Raw genomic sequence first — 8,143 nt, 5'->3', positions numbered from 1 at the left:
CATGGGAGGAAGAGTGGCTAGAAGTAAGGGATAACAAGTCACAGCTAGTTAAGGCTACAATCTGTCTTCTACAATCCTCCTCCTGGCCACTGAAGCAACAGGAAGTAATGTTAATGCCCCATCAAACAGGAAACTGTCCCTTTACTGGTGAGAGAATGCACCAATGTGTGATCCTTTAGCCATTCAAATGTGTATTCTACATTTTAAGTGAGTGAATTATACATCATGACAAGATGACTGGTTTGTCAGCTGATTTTCCTCTATGCTTTAGATGTCAATAGGAAAATGTTACATGTTCTGTTATGCATCTACCCTTGTAACTAAATTGAAGAATGACAACTTCCAGTTGATAATCATCAACACAAGAAAAAGGGTGATAGAGTGCTACTAACTGTGGCAGAAAACTTACATGTAAGTGTCTTTTAATTGTGCCTGTCTGCAACTTAACATGTCATCTTTATTTTAAGTGGCAATCTATCTTTTCCTTACATTATTGTGACTAAATTATTAGGTAGGGGGTTTTATTGTGAACTCATGATAACACTCTCCTTAAAAAATTTTAAGTGTGCTTCAGAGAGAGAAACTGACTGTTCCATATTCCCAGCTCTCATGGTAAGAAAATGATAGGAAAAATCTCACCAGCAAGTGAACTCCAATGAAACATAAATAGCAATTTGTCTAAGAAATTGAGGCTCTGTGGGCTACAATGAACATGTAAGAGATGTTTTGAACAGGCCAACATCTACATAACAAGAAACCGGTAATCTCAGAATAGACAGAGCTAAAGGTACAGTGTATATTGCCTGACAATTTATGGACTATACCTCTGTAGTAACAAGCTGTTTTTTACCAACATGATGCTCTTTTGAAGAAAGACCAAGTCTCCTATGCCAGAGGACCCCCCCCCCCCCCCCCCCACCTTCTGCCCGCTCCCCCTAGTCTTTCCCATCTCATACACTCGTTGTTCAATATTCCTTGCGCGCGAAACAAAACTCAGCACTACGAGGGTCAGTCAAAAAGTAATGCCTCCTATTTTTTTTTCTACGTTTAATTGTCAGGAAATTTAAATGCAATTACATAGGTTGAAAACCACAACATTGAGGATCATTTTGTCATTTTTCAATGTAATCTCCGCCCATCTCTACAGTTTTGGTCCACCTTTGAACAAGGGCATGTATCCCAGCACGGTAAAAATCACAGCTCTGCTTCCTAAGCCATTGACGCACGGATGTTTTGACGGCCTCCTCATCTTCAAAATGAATCCCACGATGAGCTTCTTTTAGTGGCCCGAACAGATGGAAGTCTGATGGTGCCAGGTCAGGGCTGTATGGGGGATGAGGCAAAACTTCCCATCCAATTTTGACAATCTCGTCAGAGGTGTGACGACTGGTGTGTGGTCTTGCATTGTCATGCAAAAGAAGAACATCTGCCATTGATTTTGTTGGGCGAACTCGCTGAAGACGTGCTTTAAGTTTGTTGAGGGTTGTGACGTATTGAACAGAATTTATTGTGCATCCCTGCTCTAAAAAATCAACCAGAATCACACCCTCTGTATCCCAGAAAACTGTTGCCATAACTTTCCCTGCCGATCGCACAGTTTTGAATTTTTTCTTCCTCGGCGAGCTTGTGTGACGCCACTCCATTGACTGCCTCTTTGATTCGGGTTCAAAAAAATGCACCCATGTTTCGTCCCCGGTCACAATTTTTTTCAGAAACTCATCTCCCTCCAAACGGAAGCGCTGCAAGTGTTGGGAGGCTATTGTTTTCCTCGCCTCTTTATTCTGATCGGTTAACATTCTTGGAACCCACCGTGCACAAACTTTTGAGTACCCCAATTGTTTAATAATCGTGATCACACTGCCTTTACTAAGAGAAATAATGCGACACACTTCATCTACAGTCACCCGACGGTCACCACGAATGATGTCATCAACTTGCTGAATGTTGTGTGGAGTCACTGCACTCACCGGCCTGCCGCTCCGCTTTTCGTCAGTCAACGGTGTTTGCCCTTCAGCTTCCTTACAACGACGAACCCATCGTCTAACAGTGCTGACATCCACTGTCACAACACCATACACCTTCTTCAGTCTTTCATGAATGCGTATGGGCGTTTCACCTTCTGCATTCAAGAATTCAATCACACAACGCTGTCTCAAACGAACATCGATGTCGGCCGTCTTACAAACTTCTGCTGTGCTGCCACCTGTTGACACAGAAAGTTACTACTGCAGTGGATTGCAGAAGAAGGTTTGAGGAATGGCGCCAAATTCAAATTTTTCACTTAACTTAATTTCTTTAAGTAGAAAAAAAATGGGAGGCATTACTTTTTGACCGACCCTCGTAGAAGACCACACAGGAAAGTGCGAACATGCCAGTGTATGCTGGACTAAGGTTGGTAACAACTCAAAAGAAATTAAAACCACTACAATGATTAAGCACTTTATCATACAGTCCCACCTACATATGGAAAATAGTGTCCCTCGCGGCTGGTGTAAATACTGCCACACCCTAACTGCTCAGTTAGTCATATACTTTGTCTGATAGCATTTGTTACTATCTTTATTGTACTACTGACTACTTGTCGATGACTTTGCTTTGGTACTGGTTTTCCTTGTTGTTCTTGATTTGGATTGTGGTTCACACTTGACCTGCTGACAGCATTGTGTCAAAAGTTTGTTGCACTTTGTTGTTGCATAGGTTGGCATTGGCTTCCTCTTTTGTGTTGGGTGCTTCATTTGGCCAGCCTTTTTTCTCGACTCTGGCATGGATTTTAATCCTGTTCACAGGCGGTCTTCCTGCCTTGCGTCATCATCGTTTCTCTCCTGTTCTTCTGACGTGCATGCTGGTATCTGGCTATTCACAGATATAACAGAAAACCAAACTACATTACCCAATAGGATGTTGACTGCCTGTTGTGCTGTAACAACAATATAGATTACTACTCACCATATACAGGAGGCATTAAGCAGCTGACAGTCGCATTGAAAAAAGGCTGCTAGATACTGTTAGTTAATGGACTAAGCTCTTTATCAGACATAGACATAGACAAAACAAAACACACACATTCACATGTGCATAATTCACAAATACTTGGCCACAGTCATACCCAGGCACTAAGGTCTGACTGTGACTGCATCTGGAGTAAGCAGTGATCTTTACTGGAATGGGTAGTGATACAAAAAAGGTGTGGGAAGGGTAGGGGGAGGGATAGCACTGTAGGGATGGGTGAAGATGCAAGAGCTGCCTGTGGGAGGGTGCAGGAACATGGTAGGGGACAAGATAGTGGGCTGCCAAGTGCAGTGTTGGGGGGGCTGTACTGGGAAAAGGGAGGTGGATGCCAAACAGCAGAGGAGAGAGCAGAGAAAGGGAAAGGAATGTGCAGGTGTGTTACCAGAATGGAAGGCATGTGTGGGGCTGAAGTGGAAGTGGGATAGGGGGTAGATGTGTGGAGGACAAGGACTAGAAAAAGTTGTGGTTCTGGTTGGGGGGTGGGGGGGGGGGTGGGGCGGGGGAAGAGGTTAGAGGAATGAAGCATATGTTGCAAAGAGAATTTGCATACGTGCAGTTCACAAAATCTGGTGTTAGTTGGATAAATCCAGATGGAACAGGCTGTGAAGCAGTTGTTGCAAGACCATGGGCATTTTGGATGTGAGTGTAAAGAGGGTTGGCATTGTCACTGAAGAGCAGGGTGCTGGATGGGAAATGGACAGGAATTATGGAGAGCTGGTGGAGGATATAGTTGTTGTCTTCTTATATAGGAAGTTAGGTTATGGGTAATTGGCAGAAGGTGCTGGTTGCAAGAGTGAAATGTTTCTCTGTGGGGTGCCACAAGGGGACATCCTGGGTGGCTGGATTTATGTACTACAGGAAACATTTATAAGGTAGGAATGGAGGAGTTAGAAGGGAGATAAACTAAGGAAAGAGATTCTGGGGTGGTCCTAGGGATTGGAGGAGTGCTGGAGATCCTGCAGGATTTATGGAGTGAGGCCACTGTGGAGGACTTGTATGTGGATGGATCTGACAGATGACAGAGTCTTTCTGCCAGGTTAACACTGCAGGTCATGACCACAGTGATGGAGCCTTTGTCAGCAGGTAGGATTATAAGTCAGGATCAGTTTTTGGGTGTTGGATGTAGTTATTTTGCGAATAGATGGTTGTTTTCCATGTTTAGGGATTTGGGGAATGATCTTGAGGCAAGTATTGAGGCTAGTATATTGAGGAAAGTTAATGGAGGATGGTTGGGGGCATTGGTGGTGGATTAGAGTTAGATGGAGGAGTAAAATTTTCACTAGTGGCCCTACCTTTGATGGACTAGGAGATAACTGTGACAGGACTGGAGTAGGTTGTACTGGGAGAATATATGGGATGGTCTTGCATCTAGGTCTACTGCAGGGATATGAGCCATGGGGCAAGAAATTAAAAACATGGTGGAATATACAGGGTGTTTCAAAAATGACCGGTATATTTGAAACGGCAATAAAACCTAAACGAGCAGCGATAGAAATACACCGTTTGTTGCAATATGCTTGGGACAACAGTACATTTTCAGGCGGACAAACTTTCGAAATTACAGTAGTTATAATTTTCAACAACAGATGGTGCTGCAAGTGATGCGAAAGATATAGAAGACAATGCAGTCTGTGGGTGCGCCATTCTGTACGTCGTCTTTCTGCTGTAAGCGTGTGCTGTTCACAACGTGCACGTGTGCTGTAGACAACATGGTTTATTCCTTAGAACAGAGGATTTTTCTGGTGTTGGAATTCCACCGCCTAGAACACAGTGTTGTTGCAACAAGACGAAGTTTTCAACGGAGGTTTAATGTAACCAAAGGACCGAAAAGCAATACAATAAAGGATCTGTTTGAAAAATTTCAACGGACTGGGAACGTGACGGATGAACGTGCTGGAAAGGTAGGGCGACCGCGTATGGCAACCACAGAGGGCAACGCGCAGCTAGTGCAGCAGGTGATCCAACAGTGGCCTCGGGTTTCCGTTCGCCGTGTTGCAGCTGCGGTCCAAATGACGCCAACGTCCACATATTGCCTCATGCGCCAGAGTTTACACCTCTATCCATACAAAATTCAAACGCGGCAACCCCTCAGCGCCGCTACCATTGCTGCACGAGAGACATTCGCTAACGATATAGTGCACAGGATTGATGACGGCGATATGCATGTGGGCAGCATTTGGTTTACTGACGAAGCTTATTTTTACCTGGACGGCTTCGTTAATAAACAGAACTGGCGCATATGGGGAACCGAAAAGCCCCATGTTGCAGTTCCATCGTCCCTGCATCCTCAAAAAGTACTGGTCTGGGCCGCCATTTCTTCCAAAGGAATCATTGGCCCATTTTTCAGATCCGAAACGATTACTGCATCACGCTATCTGGACATTCTTCATGAATTTGTGGCGGTACAAACTGCCTTAGACGACACTGTGAACACCTCGTGGTTTATGCAAGATGGTGCCCGGCCACATCGCACGGCCGACGTCTTTAATTTCCTGAATGAATATTTCGATGATTGTGTGATTGCTTTGGGCTATCTGAAACATACAGGAGGCGGCATGGATTGGCCTCCCTATTCGCCAGACATGAACCTCTGTGACTTCTTTCTGTGGGGACACTTGAAAGACCAGGTGTACCGCCAGAATCCAGAAACCATTGAACAGCTGAAGCAGTACATCTCATCTGCATGTGAAGCCATTCCGCCAGACACGTTGTCAAAGGTTTCGGGTAATTTCATTCAGAGACTACGCCATATTATTGCTACGCATGGTGGATATGTGGAAAATATCGTACTATAGAGTTTCCCAGACCGCAGCGCCATCTGTTGTTGAAAATTGTAACTACTGTAATTTTGAAAGTTTGTCTGCCTGAAAATGTACTGTTGTCCCAAGCATATTGCAACAAACGGTGTATTTCTATCGCTGCTTGTTTAGTTTTTATTGCCGTTTCAAATATACCGGTCATTTTTGAAACACCCTGTAAATGGACAAGGATATTGTTTGTGTTGGGTGGGTGTTGGAATACCTCTGTTGGATGGGTGATGAGGATAGTTGGGAGAATATTTCTTATTTCGGGGCACAAAAAGAGGTACTTTAAACCCTAATAGAGAACATGATCCAGACAGTGGGTTTGTGGGGGGAATGGTAGGTGTCTGGGGAGACAAAGCAAAGGAGATGTGTTTCTGAACAAGGTTGAAAGGGTAAATTTTGGTCTGTGAAGGCCCCTGTGAGACACTTTGGAAATATGGGATCTGCCAGCTTAGCTCCATCGTCTGTGTTGCCTACGATGTGGCCATGATTACTAGCAAGCTGTCTGTCCACATGAATGGTCACTGCCAAAATGTAGCCAAGGGACAGATGGGTAATGCAGTTGTTGAACACGTCACCCCATGTGATGTGTTTAGCTTCAATGACTGCTTCATAGACTGTGCTATCTAGATTCTTCCCACCAATGCCAGCTTTTCTAAATTGTATAATTTGATAACTGCTTGCAGCATATCATTCATTCCCATGACACATGACACCCCTGTCCTCAACCTTTGCTAGTCTCTGTCAATCACCTGCTTAACCTCTTCCCTGCTCCCATTCCAGCCCTGCACATGCCCTTATATTATCAGCATGTCTGCATAGTTCTTTCCTCTTCTGTATTTCTCTTAGCTCTCCTTTGCCCCCCCCCCCCCCCACACACACACACAACCATTCTTGAATTTTGTAGTTGTTAAAATTTTTGTAATAAGTTGAATGTTTATTGAATGTTGAGTGTTTTTTATTTTATATTGTTATTCCTTGGCTCAGTCTCTGCTGGTTACAGCCGTGCAAATCATCTTGATCCTCACTCCTATTTCAATTCAGTTTCACCCTCCTAATCCCATATTGATTTCACACTGTGCCTGATATGCTATCTGAGTGTACCTTTTTTTCTGTCATTGTCTCTATTGTACAGTCCAGAGTCTACAGTGTCCTTCTATAGTATTTTCTAACATGCCTCCCTGCATAATACCACCACTGGTTCCATGAAAATAGGCTGTCATTAAATAAAAATAAGTCTGTCATTAAATAAAAATAAGGCTCTCATTAAATAAAAATAAGGCTGTCATTAAATAAAAATAAAACTGAACACATCCTCTTTTCCCTTAGAGATATTAATGATGGACCTAATGAACTCAGACATTCAGTAAAATTGCTAGGCATTTATCTTGATACCAAATTGTGCTGGAATACCCACACAGAAAAGCTGTGCAGTAAGTTGGCAAGAGTTATATATCTCCGTAGGAAACTGAAGGATTGTGTCAGTAAGGAGTGCATACTTATGGCATACCATGCCTATTTTCATACTCATCTGCATTATGGAATACTTCTTTGAGGAAACTCTGCTGGGGCAAAACATGTTTTCCTCTGGCAGAAGAAAGCCATTAGATGTATTTTTGGTGTGAGTAATTTAACTTCTTGCAGACAGTACTTCATTGAGCACAAAATTCTTACAGTTCCCAGTCTATACATACTTAAAGCACTTATGCATGCCAAAGAGAGTGCCCACATGTATGAAAGCAGGTCAGATGTGCACTGATATGAAACTAGAAATAGGAACTTATTAGACATTCCTTGGACACATTTGAGTAAAATCCAAAATAATTTTTTACATGCTGGCAAAACATTTTATAACAATACATCACATGGAATGAGGGAATTGCATGAGAATAGATTTAAAATGGTGGTAGAGACATGGTTGAAAGAGAAATCATTCTGTAGCATAAGTGAATTCCTACATAATGAAAAAAAAATGATTATCTATTATTATAAATGTGATTGTGATCAAAGAATCTGTAATTTATGTCATACAACCATACTGACCTTTTGTATAATCATATACCATATGTTAACTTTTGTGTAATCATTTGTACCACAATCTGTATAACTATGTGACTACTGACCTTATGTATAATCATCTGTATAACCATCTGACGATGCCTATACAACACAACAGTTGTCTACAGGTAAATAAAAAAAAATCTTCCTGATGCTTCTGTCCTGTCATTCTTAATTCTGAAGAACAACTTTATATGAAAGCTCAGTTAATAATCAAATCTTCCTGTCTGACTGTCTGTTGCTCAATGTGACATCTATATGGTGAGCAGTGA

Source organism: Schistocerca piceifrons, chromosome 5 (assembly GCF_021461385.2).
Source record: "Schistocerca piceifrons isolate TAMUIC-IGC-003096 chromosome 5, iqSchPice1.1, whole genome shotgun sequence".
Classification (NCBI taxonomy): domain Eukaryota; kingdom Metazoa; phylum Arthropoda; class Insecta; order Orthoptera; family Acrididae; genus Schistocerca; species Schistocerca piceifrons.
Note: the sequence above shows the minus strand (reverse complement) of the source record.